We start from the raw sequence: 21,872 nt of genomic DNA, 5'->3' as shown, positions 1-21,872 counted from the left end.
GGGGGAACACCTCCATTGCGCAGACCCCACTCCACCTCTGGGCTCTCAGGCACCAGACCAGGTCTGCCAAGCTGGGTTTTCTATGCAGGGAACAGGACTTCCAGCCTCCTCCTGGGATGTGGTGGAAGCAGCCAGCCCACTGCAGACAGCTGTGATGCTGCTCCTGCTCCCCAGCAGCCCAACCCAGCCTGGACAAGGTCCCTGCAGCTTAGTGCCACAAGGCTCCAGGTGCATCTCTGCACCAGCAAAGTTATGATATGGAGGCAAGATCACATTTTTGTACCAAAAATAATGTTTATTTAGCCATCTTTCGTACATACAAACTGTCATGACAACACAGTGCTACCAGAGCATCGCTTGCTCACAGCTGCAAAGCCATGAAAAAAGGTTTTATATTAATGGAACTGTTACAAGAAAATAAAAGCTCTCAGGCAAGGCTCCAGGCTAGCCCGGGTACAGATCATGTATCCTGATTTCTCGTTCATTTTGCATCTTTCTGGGGCTGCTAAATTCAGCCATGGGCATTTGGCTGTGCAAAGGCAAATTCTGCTGGCATTTACCAGCCTGGCAGAACCCACCACCACCCTGACATGAGGGTGGCACAGCTCTTGGCCCTGCAAGGAGCCCTCTGATTCCCCAGGCACCAAAAAGGCAGAGGGACCGATGCTGTAATTGCCTTACCTGCCATTTTTGACTCCCTCATCACTTCCTGGGGGGGGGGGGTGCATGGGAAGAGATCAAGCATTGCTTCCAATGGGTTCTTAGTTCACCTAGGTTTGAGTGTGGGGAATCCCTGGACCATGGCCAGCACCATCCTGCCCGACCAGTTGCTTGAGGCTGAACTGAAGCAACTCTTTTCCCCAATACACTTAGTGTTTTTCTCTTTCAAGCACAAATCTCTTGCATGCAGGCATACACCTACTTCTTCCCAAGGGCCCATCTGCAGCTGCTCACTCACTCTTATTCTCTCCGGTTCATGCACCGCTGGGTTTGCTTGCCAGAGCTGAGCACCTGGGACGGGAGTAAGATAATAGACGCGATGTGCATTTGAAGCAGGAAGCAGGCATTGTGCCCTGAACAAAGAGCCATGCTGAGTACAGCTGCAGCTGCAAGGGGACTGGTGCTGTGCCATGTGCCACATGGGACTGCTGGGCTGACCCAGCACAGAGGCACACACTCTCCTTGGCTCGCCCAGCTTTTCATTAGCGCTTCCAACCCGTGATGTGATAACAAGCCCCAGGAACATCTGAAATACTATGAAAAATAGAATTGAATTATTATTGAGTATGAAAGTGCATTACAACCAAAAGCTGCAAAGACTCAGTGTGATCCCAGGAAGCACCTGTGCTCCCAGTGGCACTTGGGCAGCACAAGCTCCAACAGGAAAGAGCCTGCCCTGTGCTGGGTGACCTCAGCCATGCTGAAAGGTCCCCAGACCCTGGTGCCACACCCGTGCTGGCTCACCCCTCCCTGCGTGGCTTTCCTAGATCAGAGGCTGCCAAACTGCCTTCTTTCCAAGAGCATTCCCAGTCACCCTATTTGGTTCTCCATCCTCCTGGTACCCCAGCTCCAACCTGGGGTACTATCAGCCTGCATCCTCCTGCAGGGATGTGACAGCAGCCAAGCTGTGTGCTGGTCCCAGATGATGCTGGCCTGTTATGGATCGCACCATTACTTCAATGTTACAAATATGTTAATTTAGAACAAGAAAACGATTCAACTCCTGGAAGTCACAAGCTGGGGCAGAGCTGTTTCCGCTGTAAAGTAGTGCATCAAGAGCCAGCACCCTGCAAGACAACCTGAAGTCCCTGCTTTGGCACTCCAGCACTGAGCTATGTGTAGGGAGGGCTGTGGCTTTACCCTCCATCCCTGCCTTTCTGCCCAGTCTGCTCCAACATGAGAGCTGCAGATGATGTTTCTCCACTTGGCTAAAGCCTTTGACCCTTCAGTTGTCTACAGGGGCAGACCAAAGATTGGACAGGAGAGCTAAAAACAACACAAAAACTGGCACAAATGGCCCCAAGAGCAAGAAGGAAAATAAATTACCTTTCATAGCCATGTACAGATCCCAGAGGAAAACTTTATTTTACATACTGAAAGCTCTCACAGGTCTAGCAGTTTTCTGCCTTTGTCCAGGGGCAACATCTAGATTGAGCAGGTGATGATCTCCATAGTCTCCTCAAGGATGTCTCCCATCTCTTGTCATCTCATGGGCTTTGCTGGTCTTGCTTGATTCTGAAAACAAGGCATTGTTAAAAACAGAGGGGAGGACCACCTTCCTCAGGGGCAGCAGCTGGCTGGGCTGGAGGAGCTACCTGACATCAGGGCACTGGGGAATCGAGAAGTTCCCACCACAGGGTCCAGGGCTGCAAAATGTACCATGTTAAGGGTTCAGGCCTCTAACTGTCTTCACCCCAACTCCAGAGAGCATGCGTAGCTCCCAGACAGGCAACACCGTGACCCAAATGGGACTCCACACCCCAGGGCACAAACTCCTTAGGGGACCCCTGCACACCCTATGGGAGAGGACAGTGGCGCTGTCACAGTGGATACTGCCTGCCAGGCTCTCATGGGGTTGTGCCAGCAGATTACAGCCCCCCGCCCCGAATCCCGCCATGGTCTGTGCTTTGGCCTTATCCATATAAGCCCAGTGTTGCCTTCCAGACACAGCCAAGCACTGGCAACCCAATAACGAGGCGCAGACAGCACCTACCCTTAAGAAGCCTTTATAGCTTAAGGCCTGAGATCAGCCAGCTCATGACGCCATGCTCAAGTCAGCAGCCCTGAATTAGAGCAGCTGCTGAGTGCTGACTGGAAGGCATAGGGCACAGAGCGAGCATGCCCGGCTGAGCACTGCTGCCAGCACAGCCATGGGGCAGGCACCAGCACAGTCATACAGCACTGCCTGCACAAGCTCCTGCCTTCAGTGTCTCAGAAGATGTATTTTTTTAATTGGGAGGGGATGGTAGAAAGGAGGACACCAGCTCATAAATATAAAGCAGCAGCTGAATTACTGCCCAGATGCTGCAGGCATGGGAAATTAACTCTTTCAGGACTAGAAACCTTTCATGCTGTCACCCTAGCTCCTGAAATACCAAGGGCCAGCACATGAAACTGCACAGACGAGACAAGCTGTAGGCTCCTGTACAGGATTTAAAAGCCTTTCGGAGACTCTGCTAAATAACGGTGGCAAACCCAGCACCCCTCTCTCACCCTCTGCATGTCCTGGAGCATGCCTGAAACTACCCTTCACCTCTCCTTGCCACATATGCCTCTCCCTGACCTGGTTCCCAACTGCAGCCCCACAGCAGACTCCCTTTCACCAGCAGCGCAGTGGGCAGGAGACATCACTTATGGGTCTGTCCCTCAACCCCAAAACCAGAAAAGCAAGAGAATCATGGAATGTGCATGGCATATGGCTAGGACAGCGCTTCTGCCCTGTGCACAGCAGGTCTGATGCGTGCAGGTCACATGCAGAGCCTGGCTGGGGAGGCACAGCCTCCAAATCCAGACATTGACCATCTCCCTTCCCCTTCCAGGTCTGCTGACAAGATGTCCCCTGTGCAGGGTGGGCATTTTCTGATGCTGGACCCTGGTGTATGGGTGCTGCTAATACCCATTAGCACCCTCTGGGTGGCCTCGGGTTCCTGTTGCTGGATTGTGTGAGAGCTGCCTGAGAGCTGCTTCCCAGCAGCGAGGCAGGATGAAGCATTTGGTTTGTGCAGACAACACAGGGAGCATTCAGAGCTGCCAGGCTTTGTGCAATGATCCCCTAGGGGGCTACAGCAGAAAGGAGCGGGAGGGTGAAAGATGTACCCTCAGCTGCCAGCTGGATTGTAGCGTAGCTAGAGAGAGCTGAAAGAAAGCAGGAGCCTGTACTCAATGCAATTCTTGTTGTCTTCATCCCTCAGCAAAACCTCCTCTCCCCAGCAGCCTCACTCTGATCCAGCAGCCCCTTCTTCCCCCAGGCTTTTCCACGTCCCCAACCCCTCTCCTAAGCCCCAACCCACAGAAGCTTCTCGCTTCTCTGGGCAGAGCCGTCCTTCTCCTGCTGCCCAGCTCTCCCCCAGGCCAAACCCCTTCCCGATACACAGCATGAACCCAGCAGACTGCTCGCTGCCTCCACCTTCGCTCCTTGCAGGTCCTAAATATTCCCTCACACTCCCACTGACACTCTCATCTTTCTCAGCCAGTTAATTTTCTCACATCCTCCCACCTTTTTCTTCCATAAATGTATTCATTTGCTTTATTTAACCCATGTAAACTGTAAGCATCTGCAACATCCTGTGAAGAGGAGGGCTGTGAAACTACAGCTTGGCATTTAAGCCTGCCCCTCCCAGCTTCATTCAAGCTCTTGCAGAAGAGACACAAACCTCTCCAGTTTATAATTTCATACACCCCCTTCATGCCCCTTTTGTGGATTAAGCAGCCCCAGGTCTACCCTGTCATCCTTGCTGCCTGCTTCTGCACCTTATCTAGATTATGATGTCCCTCTTCAGGCAGGGGAAACAACTGCAGGCAGCACAGCCCATTTAAAACAAACAAAAAAAGGCTACTGCTGTGGCTGCTTTTCCTTCCTCGCCTTCCTTTTCCCGGGATTCCTAGATCTTGGATGGGGATTTTAGGTTTTAGCTAGTGCACAGAACTGGGCTGACATTGCCATGGACACCCTGTAAACCGCATGTTTTGCTCCAAGTGGCAATGGTCATCTTGGAGCTTCCCCTGCTCACAGAGTTAAAGGGAAAGGCACACATGGCAAGACACCCCCTTTGAGATGCTAAAAGCCACTAGTCACTGAGGTGAGGTACTTCTGCAGCCCCTCAGTCTTTTGTTTTTTTCCTACTGAAATATTGTCAGAAATAGTCCTACTATTCAGAGTCTTCCGGATGTATTTTGTTTCCTGCCTTTTAGCCTGTTAAATAATGTGTTAGCAGTCAGGTAGGAACCTCCTCTCTCATCCCATGGGAGCTTAGCTTCTTTAAGAAACTGCAAGAGACCCCTTTGGCAGTCTAGGTGGGTTTTATCACCTGTCTTCTCATGCCATCATCATCAGTAGCAGAACAACAGGAAAACTTTAGAGCTACTGAACAAAAATAGTATTTTGGGCAATGAGCATTTATGGCTTGACCAAGGGATCGCCAGGCTGGAAACCCATGCCCAGAGATGCTATTTTTGGTCATGCCCAGCAGATCTGATCCGAGATTGCAGTGGCTCTGCAGAGGACTGGCAAAACATTTCAGACAGACTTGGACATAATTTCCTCCTCCCACAGCATACACAAATTTTTGCTGTGGCATGATTGCACCCACTGGCAAAGGCTGCAACCTGCCCAGCTCACCTGGCTCAGTTTCTGGTTAGCATCACCTGGGTTGAAGATAAGCATATTCCTCCCTCCCACAAACCAGGTGACAGACTGAGCAATGGGGCAAAGGGTAACATGTCTGCTCTATACATGACAGTTCTATCCTGTTTGAGGAAGAAGAGTCCCCTGTATCCAGCCTGGCTCAACTCTTGCTCTCTTTCCTTTGGATACCCAGGCCAGCAGGGATGGAGTCACAATTGATTTTCTGCCTTCACTTGGCTGTGTGGTGGGAAGCAGAAGGCATATGTGTACGTTGAAGTGACAGAAAAGGACACTGGTTGAGTCACTTCAACCACAAACCAATTCTGAATCATCTGGCTGAAGCTCTGAAGGTAGGACAAGTGCTGGCCAGATTGGAGGAGGACACCGAGCTACTGTGTGCATGCCCTGCCATGGTCCGCATGCTTTTCTCAATGAGCTGGCTGCAGCATTTCCCTTTCACTGACCTCGGTTCCCCACAACAGGTCCTTTAAGCTATTAAGCAGAAGCCTGGTGGCTTTTCCCATTCCTTTATAGTCTAGGGATGGAGCTGCTTGTGGCTGAATAGACACAGCTGTCTGGGCAGGACAAGAGTCGGAGATCAGAACTGACAAGGCTCACACACTGAGCTCCTGTCTTCCTTGGCAGCTGTGATAGGAGATGGAGAAATGTCCTGACAACTGGTAGCAGGGTGATGGAGAAGCACAGTACTTCCTGCTGAGAGAGCTCCTGGGGACTGCAAAGCATCAGGCAGGAAGCTCACAGGGAGGAAGACTCAGAGAAGCACCAGCTCCAGCAGGATCCTCTGCAAACACATGCTCTTGGAGCACCATGCAGCAATGTCAAAACCAGCACAGGCTTGGGACCTGGTGTGGGTTAACCCCAGTGGGCAGCTCAGTCTCACACAGCTGCTCGCTCACTTCCCCCAAAGGCATGGGGGACAGAATCAGAAGGGTAAGGGTTGAAATAAAGGCGGTTTAATAGGTAAAGCAAAAGCTGCACACGCAAGCAAAGCAAAAAAAGGAATTAATTCACCACTTCCCATCAGCAGGCAGGTATTCAGCCATTTAATGGCTGATGGTGTTTAGCTGCCCACTGGGGTTAAACCATAATAGGACCACACGGATACTCCACTGTACTGAAATTGCCTTCTGAGAAGAGCAAAAAAGGGGCATCCCCAGAGGACAGGGCAAGGAAATCCCTCAGTGACAGGCAGCATTCAGGCTCATGTGCCTGGTACCCCTCCCTGGCTCCTACTCCCATGAGCATGGTGTAAGGGGAGCCCTCTTAGCCCTTGCACCCTGTAGGCAGTGAGTCAGGGCCCCTTGTTTTTGTAGACGTGGAAAGGCAAATCCTCCCCCTCCACGGGAAACTGGGTCTGAAACAGCTCCGAAGGCAGCAAGTGATCCACCCCCCACAAAATGTCCATGGCTTTGATTACAGCAGGAGAGCTTCCTCTAATCAGAGCACACAGTGCTCCTCTGGGAAAGAGCCAGAGGGGTGTAACCAAGTTGGGGATATGTCAATGGGACACAGGGCATGCTGTCACCAACAGCCAAGGTGGTGTATGGGAGCACACGTGGTGCCGTGATTGAACATATCTACAGGTTTTGGGCTGCTGCCACTCACAGTCATGGTCCTGTCACGAGTGAAGGACCACAGGTGCCCTGCACATCCAACAGCACCAGGACATTCTGGCACACAGGCACCAAGCTGAACAGGGTCTAATGGGGCAGCAAGGCTATGCTAACCATGGATTAGCCTTGGACCCCACTGAGGCCAAAAGGCAGAACAGCCTGTTACTTTAAATCCCTGTCCTTTTCTGCATGCAAAAGATGAGCAAACATCCCACTGCTACTGTAGGCTGCTGAAACTGAGTTAGAGATTTATCTCTGTACTTCTGACCCTCCTCCTCCTATATTTGAGACAGAAAAGTTGTAGCTTTGTCTCTTCTACATCTCTACTCTAGTTTTCTTTTTCCAAATGTTTGGTTGAGAGATCTTCCTTCCCTGCTCTTCTGGTGTGGTCACTGGCTTGCGGCCACTTCTGTGGCACAGATCTAGAACCACGTGTTCTCACTCGCACTTTGCGTCCTGTTTTATTCTGCTTTATTTTCCACCCTGAGCACATCACATCCCCTCTACCCAGAATCTCTCATACAAGAACCACTTTCAGCAGCACATAAGCTGCTCTAACATTTCTTCACACTGTTCTCCTAAAGGACGAAATTTTTTATGATGAGGGTGGTGAAACACTGGGGCAGGTTGCCCAGAGAGGATGTAGATGCCCCATCCCTGGAAATATTCAAGAGTCAGGTGGGATGGGGCTTTAAGCAACCTCATCTGGCTGAAGGTGTCCTTGCTCATTGTTGGGGGTGTTGGACTAGATGACCTTTAAAAGGTCCCTTCCAACCCAAATTATTCTATGATTCTATAATTCTAAGAAAGTCTGGTGTCCTAATCCACACCACTGGGTGGGAGAACAGATGATGGCAGGTGGGAGGGCACAGTGAAAGGTGCTGTGTAAGCCAGCACGAATGGAGCCGTGGAGAAGCTATTTTGGATATGGATTAAAAGGATGTAACACGTCAGCAACTGCAGCAATACCAGCTGGGTATGTGAACCGTGCCATGGTGTCCTTGACAGCTGAGTGGAAGGAACAAACATCAAGTAGTAATAGGAGGCACCATTTTTTTTCCTTCCCTTACTAGCCCTGGAGCTCCTGGTGGGAGGAAGCGCAGAGGCGGCACAGTCCATCAAAAGGCATTTGTCCTGCCACGCTCCCCTGCTTCGGTGGGATAGGCTGCCAGACTGCAAAGCTTCCTGTAAAACATCCATCACTCCAGCCCTGCTAGACACCTGCAAAGAAAACACAGGACCCCATGACACCCATGTGGCAGGAGTAGGGAATGGAGCCCAAAATCTGGACTCCTGCACAGAGGCTTTGTGACCAACAGTCTCACACCCTACTCTGCTACAGGAAATAGTATCTTTTGCCTCTTGTATCATGGGAAGGGACAATAAATATTCCACATCCTGTTCCTCTGTGTATCTCAGGTATGGGGTAAAATCCAGTAGGTTTTCACCCTGTATATGTTTTGAGGGAATGTTTTCATGCCCTACGGGTATGGTGGGGGGTGGAAAGGCATCCAGCTCTCCACATCTGGATGAGAGGGAATGGATTAGGACCCAGACTGCCTGGCAACACCTTCCCCCCTGGGGAGGACAGGGTGGGATCAGCTCCACCAGGATTTTTGGGCATATTATCTAAAGCCCTTCACTTCCTCAGAGATCCCAGCTGTTGGGCTATTTGCTGCTGACGGAGGCCTCTCTGGCTCCTCCACTGATCTCTCCTGGGGTCTTCTCCCTCTCTGCTTGCATCAGTTGTCTCCTTGCTCCTCTCCAATGAGCGTCCTGGGTTGCTAATGCCACTCTGCCCTCTAATCTCCCTTTCACCCTCGTGATGGTGCTCAGGCCACTAAGGAGATTAGCCTGGCCTCAGCTGCTCACCCTCCCTAGCAACAGGGATGTCACCCCTCAGGGAGCCATGTGCAGGGGTGACACATGTGCTGCCACCACCCCAGTGCCAGTGCAGCTCTGGTGCCCTCTCTTGTCCAGCCACAGACCCAGAGGAGGTGCCTGAGCCATAGCATAGGATGAGATGTGCTGGGATCAGGCACTGGTAGGATATTTTTCCTCCCTCAAGCTGGGAACCTGGGAGACCTGCTCCCATCCTTGCCTGCTGTCCCACCTTGTTTGTGTGGGAATCTATCGAGCTTGAAAACAAGAGGGTCACAACACCCAGGCTGAAGATGGAGTCCTCCTGCACCCCACCCAGGGCACAGTCTTGTGCTCCAACAGCACAGGAGCAGATTTTAAAAGGCAATTAAAACCCCAGTCCTAAACTAAACAGCACATTCCCGCTGCCTCTGCAAAGCCAGGTGGAGGCTGTAAGCTCCAGGCACAAATCAGTCATGACATGCCTTTAAAAGGAGCCTCCCAGGGCTGCTTGCTACCCTGTGCATCCTCCCTCAGCCACTGGCACAGCATCGAGGCGGTTAATGCTAAATGCACAGGCTCTCTGCAGATCTCCGTTTCCATGACAACAGCTCCCCGATGAAACCCTGAGCTATAAAATCCCATTAAACATCTGCAGAGCCTGCCTGTGCTGCCTTCGCAGGCTGCCACCTGCCGGCAAACCTCCCCACCAGGGTGACCCACACTGCCCACACCAGGGCAGAGCTGCTAGCACCCAGCACCCCAGAAATATGTTTGAGGGGAGCAGGGACAGCATCAGCATGCTGGGGGGAACCCTGGGCCATGAAACCTGGCTGCTAGACCTGGCTTTTGGGCTAGTGAAGGGAGCCTGTGAGGATTGAGGGTGCAGGTATACACCCCACAAGTCACTAGAGCCTTGAGGGGCTCCTAGGAGGAACACAACACCATCACTGTGACTTTGGCTAGCGGAGATGCTCCTCCGAGAACAAGCCAGTCCAAATTCACCTATGGGAGCTCTCAAAGTTTTGCGGGCAGGCTTGAGTGACAACAGTAAGCCACTGGTATCTATTAAGGCTTCCTAGTTTCTTATACTTACCCACCTATCTAGACACACAGTGTCCAGGCTTATTATAATATGGCTTATTATACAATATATCATAATATATAAGCCATATATATAACAATATGTAAGACTTATTATACAATAAGGCTCCTGCATCTGAAGCTGACTGCAGGACTGCTCAGCCACAGGTATTTATTATTTGTTGGATCTTTCCCCAAGCTGCACCCTAAGTTACCCTCCTGCGCTTCAAAGGTGCAGAAGCTGCAGCTTTTCCTTCCATCTGTAATTGCTGCTGAGTCACTTGGACTGTTGGAAAAAGCCTCTCCTCTGTTTGGGGAAGGATGGGGCAGGAAGGAAGCAGGGAGCAAACAGTGCGTTCTTCATCCCTCTCCATCATTTAACTCCATTGCTAGGTATGGGAGGGAAAACAGTCACAGAGACTTGCAGCAGCAGGAGCCCTGGAAACTCTGGCATCTTTGAGAGCCAGGGAATTCCAAAGGGGCCATGGATGAAAGCTGACACAGAAAGTAAATACTCTTCTTGAGCTACAGTTGCTGGTACAGCTGCTGGCCAGACCCCCTTCTGAAACTGAAACATGCCAGCAAGGGGATGGGAATCATTAACTTATTCGTTTGTGTGATTTAACCATTTCCATCTACCGCTGCCCCTTCAATAAGCTCAGATTTCTTAAGATTTCCAGCAACCTGATGCTGCAGTGCTTGGGGCTCCCCCAGAGCAGCAGGCAGAGCTCTCTCTCCCCTCCTCCTCAAATGCTTTTAAAGGCAGAAGCCGTGGCACAAGACTTTTACGCAGGAGTAGATATCCAGGAAAGAAGCCAAACAGCACCCATGAGAAACCTGGGACAGTATGAGGCTCCTTTCAAAGCACAAAGGCTTATAAAGCCCATGGCCATAGAAGGGAATGGCAAAAAAGTCTCAAGTCTTGCAAATGAAGCAGTTGGCTGAAAACTACAGGGTGATCTAAGGAACGATACTGAGGCAGGGTGGGGAACTCCGTCAGGAGGAGCTGGGACACAGCCCTGCACGTCACTGAACGTGCATTTAGTGGGCTGGCTAGTTTTGCTGTGGATGGCCAAGCCTTTGAGGTTCCTGTGCTCAACTATAGTGACAGTGTGGGTCTGCAGCCTTATCTATGCGTGCTCTGGATCAGGAACACCTTGTTAGAAGCCACAAAGCAGAGGGAGAGAGGGAGGGAGGAATGTGAGAGCTTGCAAAGCATCTCACTGCAGGAGTTCAAGCTGCCAGGAGGAGGGGATGCATTTCAGGAAACCCAAAGAGGCAGGAAATCAAGGGAGAGGGATGGTAATTGAGTCCATGTGTTGGAAGCAAAGAACGCATCTGGTATCAGGGAGCAGACTAAGGGAGAAAGCCCATGCTGTGGGAAAGCACAGGACACTCACAGAGTCATGCTAACCTCCTGGACCAAGCAGAAGGCTGAATTCAAGCTGAGAGAGGTCTTTTGTCAGTTGTGTTGGCTTTCAGGGTCTGCGCCTGTAGTAGCTGCAGGTCAGAAGGCTTCTAACCTTAAATCATTAGCAGTTAGTGTTGCAAAAAAGTGAAGGAAGTGGCTGTTTTATTACAAAGTGACAGTGCTAGATCTACAGCCCTGTTGCTAAGCATGTACTGAGCTAAGAAGGAAAGCGGACAGCAGTAACAGCAGAACATGATTTTGCCATTGCTCCAGCAAAGGCAGGTATGTCAGGTCCACTCTGCTCTGAGAAAGCAGTACAGCTTTGGTGCAGGAGTACCTGCTATTGTAGGATTCACTCACTTGGAGATAAGGGCACAAATGGGGTGATGAATGAGGAACCCAGGTCTGCACAATCATCACAAGGCTATCCCACGGAGCTGCGCCTGGTTTCGGTGCTCCCAGGTTCAGGCTACAACACTAGGAAAGCTCATAAGGCTGTTTATGGCCTCTCTCCTCTCCCCTTTTCAAACACATTTGCAAAGAAATTTGAAACATATGTGGCTGAAATAGAGTAGCCTTACGCCAGACTCCCACACTAATAGAGCACAGCATAACAGTGTCGGAAGGGGGGAGAAGAGCTCTGACACTAATATCCACTGGGCCTCCCGAGAAAATGAGGGAGGAGATGGAGTGCAGGATTACAGCACTGAATGACTGTACAGGTTTTTGGTGTGCCATGCTAATTGTTGCATTTTATATATGTAAAAAGCTTCTCAAGAAGGCCCTCAGGTTTGGCAAGGTTCTCTGCTCCTTAGCAGGCTTTGTACATCACTGAAGATGGGTTTATTGTGATTTGTCCAACATCTCTGTTTAAAGCTCTGCAGGCAAACCTGCAAATTGCTGCTCTCAGGACTTGCCCTCTCAGTAAAGAAGAGAGTAATACCACTCATACTGTCCCAAGCCTCCATCTCTGAGAATCCAGCTCCAGAACATTTCTCTCTTCACCTGTAGAGCTCTGCACACGTTATTAGTAGGGCTTTGCAGCCAGTCCACAACTTCTGCTCTCCCAAACACCCAATTGCACCTCATACCTGCATTCATGTCTACCAGCTGTCTTCTCTGCTGCTGTCTCTCCTGACATGTCTTCTCTGCCTCCTTCTTTGCCAGCTTTGCACAGCTTATCATCTGTTTCATGCCATTCTGATTCTCCTTGACAGCTTGCTGCAGAACAGGAGAAACAGCTGCTTACGGGCTGCATGATGGAGAGGGTGGGAGGAAAAATGCATAAAAGCAATTAACATCCCTCTTTGGAAGAGGGGAGTAAGGAGCATGGCAGATCTCAGGAGTGAAGGAAACAGTTAAGAATAAGAGGAAAGGGCATCTTGCTCACCAGAAACGTATTTCTAAAGTTACTCAGTTCTATGAAGGAGCTATCAACAGTCATTTTCTGGGGGTCAAACAGAAAGCATTGGCCCAGTTCCATATAGACATCCTCCATGCTTGAATACATCACTTACAACTTGTCATCCTGTGACTTGGCATCCTTAAGAAAGCTGCAAAACCCAGAACTCAAGGACCATAAACCAAACATCAGGTGGAAAAAATCAGAGTAAGCAGCAGACCACAGAGTACTGCAACATTCAACTTTATCTGTGGTTCCTCTCCATTCAAAGACACGGTCACCACCATCACCAGACTGTGATGCTGAGGTGAATCCAGCCTAGTCTGCTCAGTGTTTGAGTGAGGCTTACACCTCCTATGTCAAAGGCAAAATGAAGGAACATGAAGCTGGCAAATAAGTGGCATCTTGCTCATGCTCCACCTCACAGGCAGGACGGCAGCCCCATGGCACACATCTGCAAGCACCTCCTGCAAAAGCAAGATTTTGTTGTATAGCCCCAACTGCTCAAAGTCCATCACAGCACCACAAACACACAGTAACTTGGGGTATCCCTTGGCAAGCACACAGCACTCCCAGCAAACCATCAACCTCTAATCGGCCCAGAAACTCCAGGAATGCATCAGGTGACTCACTTTTAGACAACACCTGAAAGAAGCATCAATCCCTTTGCCCAAAGATGTCAAGGAGGCTCAGACTGACAGAGGTGGCCTGCTGACAGCAAAAAGCATCCCTGCAGCACTGCAAGATACCTCCACAGTTGTAGAGGAACACTCTGTGGTCCACACCATGACAAAATGCTTTTTCCCACAATGGACCCTTCTGCTCCCCTCCTCTCTTAAAACTTTGCTGAGATCCATGAATCCCTTCTTCCTTAGCTCACATCCACTTTGAAACATTTTTCTTCCTAAAACCAAAAGGATATTGTAATTTTTTTCCACAAATTTGTCACTCTCATCTGTCTTGTCTGGAAAGTTCTGAATATTACATTGCACATTCAAAATCTGTCCTTTTGTCATGTTTAAGCTTTTCTTCCAAGTTCTTAGCAGACACATGCAAAAAAAGACAACATAAAAATAGAGAAGGACATTCCTAAAATATTTGCTTTAACCAGGAGCATAGTTTCTACCCTGCAACTGTCATCAGGACTCCAGATGTACCCCCTGAAAACGCCTTTGACCTCACTGCCAGAAGTGTGGCTCACTGCCCGTCCTGTTTAGATCCAGGCAAATCACCCCACATGCACTGACAATTAACTGCTTCAGGCAACACCCCAGTGCTCCCTCAAGCAGCAGATCTCCCAGGGTATATGGTGCTTTCTGCTCCTGGATGGCGTGTGTTCACACCAGAGGCAAAACTTGCTCATACATCATACTCTCATATGCATTTCACAGGCAGATGGGAGAGCTCTGTGGTGTAAATACAAACCAAGTTATACCAAGCCATCACCTTTTTTTTTTTTTTTTTTTTTTCCCAGTATTTTGGTAAGGGGCGGGACACAGCAGGAAAGGTCAATAATGCTTCAATAATCTCCAGTCTCTAAAATAAGATAAAAAGGTCACTTTGGACCTGTCATTTAAAGCTGTTTAAAGACTGACAGCCCCAGAGAAGGGTGAAAAGACAGTGTGAAGGAAGGGATGTGCCCAACTCTAGTGCAGCACAGCAGGGTTGGCTCAGCAGCCAACTGAGGGGACAAGGGATGGGACTGACTTATACTGGAGATGTTACTGTGTGTTAGGAGGAGGCTTATTAGCTGAAAGTAAATATTAGGCCAGGTAAGACAAAGAGCAGAGGACTGGGGGTGCATGGAGGGGCAGCAGTCAGGCACTCAGCAGAGAGCTTTCATCCTCTGTTGGAGGGACGGATACATCTGCAGTCTGCGTCCTGCCGCTGCCTCTTGCTTTCCTTCCTCCCTGGACACTGACTCAGCACCACTAGCCTTTTATCACAGGACAAAACAATAGGTATCCTTCCTTCCAGACATCACATCCGCTTGTTTCATCAATGTTTCTTTCCTTTGCCACCCTGTGCAGTACAGCACAGCTGTAGCACTAATAGGAAAAGGCTTCTACTATAACACAAGAACAAGGCATCTTTGGGATGAGGCCTCAGGCTTTTCAGCCACAGCAATGAGCCAAAATTTTCTTTGTTCAGAGCAGCCTACATCCGACCCTCTGTCCCCAAGCCACAGCAAACATCTCACCTTCACTGGGATCACTTCTGATCCCAGGACCTTGTGTCTCAGGACTGGTCATGAGAGAAACTGGTCAGGAAAACAGGACTGTACAGAAGGTGTTGAAAGCCTAGCCAGTGGGTATTTCCAGGTATTGGTAATCCTCTGGGTGTATTTCCTAGCCACCCACACGCAGGTTGCTTGGAAATAAACCCAGAGGGTACCAACCAGTTCCCTGAGCTGCCATAGGAAAGTCCTCACCTTGCAGAGAGCTGACTTCTCTAGTTCTGTACAGACCCACTCTAGAGCCCTCAAGCTATCCCAGAGCAATCCCCACTCAGAGACCCACATGTTAGGTCCTGCTTTTAGCTGGAGAGGGTGAGTCCACACACGGTATCATGCTCAGGCCCACTCTACCAAGCAAAAAAAAAAAAGTCTTACTGCCAAAGGCAACAGGTAAGCAAGTAGGTGCAGGGTGTGTGCAGGCACTAGGACTGGCAGGCAGCAATCATCATCTTTGCCATCGCCAGCTCCCACTTGTAAGATCAAATGCAGAAAGCATTAAAGTGATGCCTACAGTCCTGCAGACTTCAGACCTATCAACCACTTGTCTCCTGCTGACCTGAGCCAGAGTCCAACACAGCAACAAACACAGAAATCAGCAGGAGAATAACACAGAAAGACACGTTTAAACAAATGAAGAGATGAGCTTCCCGAGATGAGCGCTGATCAACTGAGTCTCAAGGGTTCATCACCGAGCACGTCTGTGCCACAGGGTCCTGCAGCAGCATAGGCACATCTCTGAAGCAGCTCACTAGGCAGGACATTCTTCTTTTCGGACTCCCATGTGACTGAATACAAGCAGTTACTGAAAAACAACTGCTCATTACTTGTGCTGCTTCCCAACCTGTTACAGCAACCAGAACGACTCTCTGAACAGGCCAGCTCTGTATCCAGAGCAGTTTTGCAGTCAGATCCTATCCTCCGGCAAGCTATTGGGAAAGAGCATCATGAAATCACAGAATGGTTTGGGTTGGAAGGAACATGCAAAGATCACTTAATTCCAACCCCTGTGCCATGGGCAGGGACACCTTCCACAAGATGAGATTGCTCACTCATCTAATCTGGCCTTGAACACCTCCAGAGAGAGGGCATCTACAATTCTTCTGGGCAACCTTTTCCACTGCCTAAGCAACCATACAGTAGAGAATTCCTTCCAAATATCTAATGTAAATCAACCCTCTTTAGAAGACATCAGACCTAATGTATGTTATCATGGCCAGGAATGGGCTTATAAGGTTATCCAGGAGTTGAGGAGGAAGGAGGCACTATGCTCAGGCTGCGACACTAGGCAGTTTACACACAGCTGGGCACAGGAGATGCTTCCAGAAGGAGCACTGACAAGGGCTGAGCAATGGCAGAATCATTATCCTTCCCAGAGAGGGTCCTTCTAAGTCCCAAGTGCATCTTAACTGTAAAAATGGTAATCTGATCAATAAAAGTAAAAAAATTACAGGAACTGGCATTTCTAAGGTATTTCATCCTTCCTGTCCTTCTCAAACTTTATAAAGGTCCCAGCATCAGCAACAAGATCAGATTTATCTTCCACTCCCCTGTTACTGACAAGCAGCAGTGCTCTCATTTGAGGTCACAATCTTAAATCCTGAGAGCCTGTCCTCCTTCCTGCAGGATTCATCAGACTTGGAGTTCTGCTCTTCCCATTCCAAATATCATTCTCTTCTTGCCCTTTATCCTACAGTAAGGCTAAATAGGACAGTGAAAACTTAACAGTTCTGCTAAAGAAGGCTTTTTAGATCTGACAATTTGAAGACTTCTTGCACTGAAGAAAGGGGGGAAAAATCGTGTTGGGAGTTTCCTACTGGCATTGCACAACCAAATTTTTTTTTTTTAATTAAATGTGGCAGGAGAAAATGACTTATTCTGTTGGAGTTTTACCAGATGATTTTGCATTTCAAATATCAGATTACTCCTATGTGGACAATCCAGAGTTCCGTGTCTTAAAAAATAGGACAGCTGAGACCCTCTCAAAATGTTCTGGGAAGACAAATAAGGAGCCCTTAACTCCTTTTTCCCCCCCCCCCTTTAAAAAAAGCAGGGTGGGGGTGTGAAGACAAGCAACCACACACTTTATGAAAGCTTTTACACAGGGAACAAGGATAGGAAGCATCGCTTTTCTAGAACACATACACAAGGACAGATATTGTTTCGATCTTAAAAATCCATCAGGTCCGAAATTTACTCATCTAGACTCTCCCCACATCAAAGTGAGATGATAAAGCTGCTTTCTCTAGAGGAAGAGACAGTCTATTTTGAAATTTATATAATAAAGCTGGTACTGATTAAACAGCCCAAAGAGAATTACTGCTGCCCAGCACAGAACTTAAATTCATCACTGGTTAGTCCTAAGGATACTAAAAAAAAAAAAACATTATCAGGAAGCAGGATGGGGAAGAAAAGGAGACTAGAGAAATAAAGTCCCTACTGTAAGATAGGGTGTGTAGCAGACAGACTGGGCAGAAGAGACTTTCCAGAGTTATTTGCCTTGAGACTAACCCTGAGCCCACACAGTGCCATAACCTGTATAACTCTGAAGCCTCTCCTCAGGCTCCCCCCTAAGTCATCCTCTTACTTAAAGCCCCGCAGCCCCGGTCTGTTGTGCTGTGTTGCGGTGGGAAGCAATTAGGATTAGAATAGTTAATTACCACTGCTGGGAGACCTGATCTTCCTTTTCCTGCCCTTGCTTTGTGCTGTAAGCTGTAACCTCATACCAGTAGACGGCAATAGGAGACAAGGGTCATTAAAGCAATCACTAAACATCACCCAAGGCTGGGCAGCACTAAGCTTAATGGGCAATTAGCGCTGCAACACCTGCACCTAATCAAAGCCTGCTCCATTCAACACTCTCAGCCTAAGGATTGACAATGGAGAGACTGAGCAAGACCTGAAGAGCCCGAAGAGTTACTGTAGGAAAAGTATTTGGGGGACTCCTTGATGTTCTGGAGAAAATGCTTATTCAGGGAGTCTCCTGCTGTTTCTTGTCCCAGGTGGCCACTGGAGAGAGGTTTTACTTTCCCTTTTCTCTCTTCTTCCTTCTATTACCCCCCCCTTACCCCCAAAAAATAAACTTTTACTGCTGTAGTTGATGTTTACCACTAGCACCAGATCCTGAGAATGAATCTGCGTTGCACATCAGCCTGTCTCGTCATCTCTTGTGCAACAGTAGACAGAGAAAATGCAGAGACACTGCAAGGAGCATGAAGCAGGAGGTGTGGCGGGGCATCACAAAGGAACAAAAAAAAGTTAAAAATGCAATGTTTCTGTTAGGGGAAGATGCTGGTCTGATCTCTATTTGTCTGACTAGAGGAAAAGTCACACACCAGAACCCCATACTCTGCCAGATCTGCATTTTTCTGAGCTTCACCAGCTGTGGCGGTGGCTTTGGCACATTCTGCAAGAGCACAAACCAGGGGCACAGAGCTGCCTGGACCAGCACCAGGGCAAAGTCCAAGAGATGCAGAATAAAAATAGCTCCCTGACTATATGTCTCTCCCATCCTTACACGGAAGGGCAGGCACAGAAACTCACCTGCACCACGCTAGCACTCAGCACAGTCTGCTCGAGGACTGCAGTCTTAATCTTTTCATAAGGCAAGTGGAGAAACCCCAGGAAAACATCTGCCAGGGCCCAAGAAGAAGCATGGGTCAGGCTTTGGGAACAACCCCCTGATGAGCATCAAAGAGAAGTGGTTTCTGACTTGATCCTACTGGCAGGGGATTGTCCAAATTCAACAAGTGCAGCTCCTTTCCTTTTCTTCTTTGGAGGTTCTTTCTTCTCTCACCCTCTTCGTCTTTCTTTTCTGAGTACAGCAAACCTGGGTAAGCCAGGAGCTGTTGAAGGACTTATCCCTTGGGTAACCGCACAGCTTTTCTTCACACAACAGCTGATCATAACTGCCCCCCTAATACGTATCAAAGCTCTGGCTGCTCCATGCAACAAACATCTTTACAAAGGGGTAGGGAAAGACGAGACTGCTGCTCTCCCTGGTGTTCACAGATACGGACACAGGTGACCCTCCCACAAAGAGCAAGAGAACCTTGCCAAAGACGTCTGTTGCCTTAAATTAATGCAGACACTTCAGGCCTGACAATATTCACCTGCACATCAAAGCTGAGTTCGAGACACTGAACAACAAAGGATCTGTGTAGCAGCATGAGGGGAAGCATTTCAGGAGATGTGTTTGCAGGCTTTGTGATGAAAGAGTGACTGAAAGATGCCCAACATCACCACAGTCCCTTTCTTGCCTCTTGTTAATGGCCCCCTCCTCTATGTTGCACCAGAGTCAGGCTGTCACAGACACTCCCTCCTCCAGGAGCACGAACAATCCCACCAACACAGCTGGGACTCAGAGGAGCACCTGTGTGACAGGTTTGCACCCTGTCCTGTGACTCCAGCTGCCTCTGCCAGCACCATACCAGAAGAGGGATGATTGAGGCATGCCACTGCTTGGATACCTAAAAACACATTGCTTCACAGTGGGCTGGAAGAAGCAGGGGGTCTGTGCCTGTCCCGGGGTGACGACAAAAGCCAAGACACCCCTTCCTGCTGTACCCAAACCATGGGGAGGGGGAGAAGCAGCACAGAAACCCAGCCCGACCAGCTACACCGGGTGCTTACCCTTTGATACTTTGCGCAAGGGGGCTGCAGGAGCCTGTAGCAACTCCAGCCCTGTCCCCCACCCCACTCGCCGGTCCCCAAAGCAGCACACTGCCCAGCAACAAGGCAGGGGAGGATAAGCATCCCTCCCTCGGAGCTGACCTATGGCTGTGCTGCTCCTCTGTGCCTCCTCCCGCAGACGCGCTGACGCCCTGGGCCAGCAAGCAGACAGCACGGCTGCTGCTGGCACAGAATCACTGACCTATTTTTGTATATGCAGGCATGCACAAGATCACAAACAAAGGGTGCTTTAGTTTAGGATACTTAAAGGAAAAGATACTCATCTAACTATCCACAGACACCACAGTGGCTCTTATGATGTTTATTATCTTCCTGAGAATCATCCTTGTGCGTGGCTGTGGGAAGGCAAAAAAAAACCAAGAAAAAGCACAGAGCGGTTGGGTAAAAGCAAAACAAAAAGCTCCATTAAGCTGCAACATCACATTTCTAGGAAAGCAACAAAAAGGGATGTAAGAACTTGGAAACAAACTTGGCCCAGGACTTGATAAGCACAAGATTGACCCAGACTCACCTATGTGGAAGGAATAAATTTCTATAACAAGGAGTGACTGAACAGTCACTGCAGGGATATCCCCCACCTCCCTGTCACTGATGGATGAGCTGGTTGTGCAGACTCATCTAAACAGACTTTAAACAAGTCAGCTTTCCCAGGGATTTTTGTTCAAGTTTGCTGAGGGACTTGGGCCAAATTGCAAAGTATTTATCCACACCTCCAGCAGGTTTTGGAGCTGGCTACTTCAGCTGGTTTGAAGTTAGTTGGATGCATTTATGCCAGCTACTATGTCTGTGCACATACCTGTAAGGGTGAGGACCTAGCAATGTTGTTCTCAGGTACTGGAACAACAGATGCCACAAAAGAAAACCCTTAAACTGCGCTCCTTAGACTGCAAAAACAACCCCCAAACAAACCCAGGAGCACTATAGACAAAACTCTCTCCTGCCAACCACCTCTCATGGAAGGCAGAGATGTGCTGTGCTCACCGCAGAGCAAGAGCCAGCAAAGGGGCAGTGACCAGCAGTGGACCACAGATGCGTGAGTCCACCTCTGAGCCCGCAGCATCCTTGTTTGGTTGGTTCAGTGAAGCTGACTGTTGGAGAAGCCTCCAGCAGTTTGGATTACCAGCTTGCTTCATATCCTGGATTGGGAAATGCCTGCTCGCCCCCAAGCGCTCCACTGCACAACGTGAAGGATGCAGTGACAAATAATATAAAAATAGTTACTACAAATAGAGATGCTGACAATAGTTACTCAATATCACATGCTGACAGTTTTCCTGGGGCTCTCCACACAGCTGGAAAAGGTGCCGGTGCCAGGATTTGCCGGTAAGGAACCTGGGGCAACAGCCCACCTCCCACAACATGCACAGGCAGGAAGGAAAAAACCAAGAATAGATCTCAGTGCCCTGAACAATGAAAACAGGAAAGTCCCTCTTGTCTGGGGAGCCCGGACAAAAGCAGCTCTGCAGCAAAGGCTCAGCTCCATCCCACTTCCAGGCAGTCTGTGGGGTCTGCTCAGCCTCCTATGGAGATGTGGGTTGAAAAAAAAAGCAATATTGCAGTCAGAGCATCCTGCGACATCAAGGGAGGGATGGAGGGAGGGCACCATGGAGCCTCAGGGGGCTGTCAGGGGTGGGGGGGCTCCAAACAGTATTTAATCTGAAACACCAGCTCTCTCTGCAAACCACCCCCCCCAATTCTGGCACCCCCCCACAGAGACCCCCTTGCTCCGCAGCTCCCTGGGTACAAGTTGGGGCTCACTGCCTCCCTGCACCAAGCCCTGGCACCAAGAAAGCCACTGCCAAGCTTTGCCTCGGCATGTCTCGCTCTCCCACATCCTCCCACCCTTTGCTGACCTTTTTATTTTCTGTGTCAGAAACATAAAATGGAGACTGCAGGGAAAGAAAACACTTTGCCTAAAATGGCTGAGGGAAAAGAAGGATTTGCACGATGGTGCATGAGCACCCTCTGCCGCTGGACGAGCCACTCAGGGAGAGGAGCAGCTCTCCAGTCCTGCTCCAGTCCCACAGGCTCCAGGCAGAAAAAGAGACTCCAACCAGCCAGTAGGTCATTTAAATTGTCATTATAGCCAAAATATTTGCTTAAAAAACTTACACAGCCTTGTCAATTCCTGAGGTCTCCTGGTTGCCTCTCCCCACCACCCCATTTATATCCCCATTTATATTCTGCTTTTCCTCACGGTGTTACATTCACAA

General features: G+C 49.4%; 1 long non-coding RNA gene across 1 annotated transcript; it reads right to left on the bottom strand.

Annotated features, from left to right (window-relative positions):
• Positions 1 to 269: 269 nt before the first annotated feature.
• Positions 270 to 21,316, bottom strand: LOC142061353 (uncharacterized). The gene is made up of 3 exons (XR_012662121.1): positions 19,600 to 21,316; positions 12,424 to 12,584; positions 270 to 8,199 (listed from the first exon to the last, which is right to left on the bottom strand). It is a non-coding gene; the product is annotated as an uncharacterized LOC142061353 (long non-coding RNA).
• Between the last annotated feature and the right edge of the window lie 556 nt (positions 21,317 to 21,872).

The sequence above is a fragment of the Phalacrocorax aristotelis genome, chromosome 8, assembly GCF_949628215.1.
Source record: "Phalacrocorax aristotelis chromosome 8, bGulAri2.1, whole genome shotgun sequence".
Classification (NCBI taxonomy): domain Eukaryota; kingdom Metazoa; phylum Chordata; class Aves; order Suliformes; family Phalacrocoracidae; genus Phalacrocorax; species Phalacrocorax aristotelis.
Note: the sequence above shows the minus strand (reverse complement) of the source record. Positions and strands in the feature narration are given on the sequence as shown.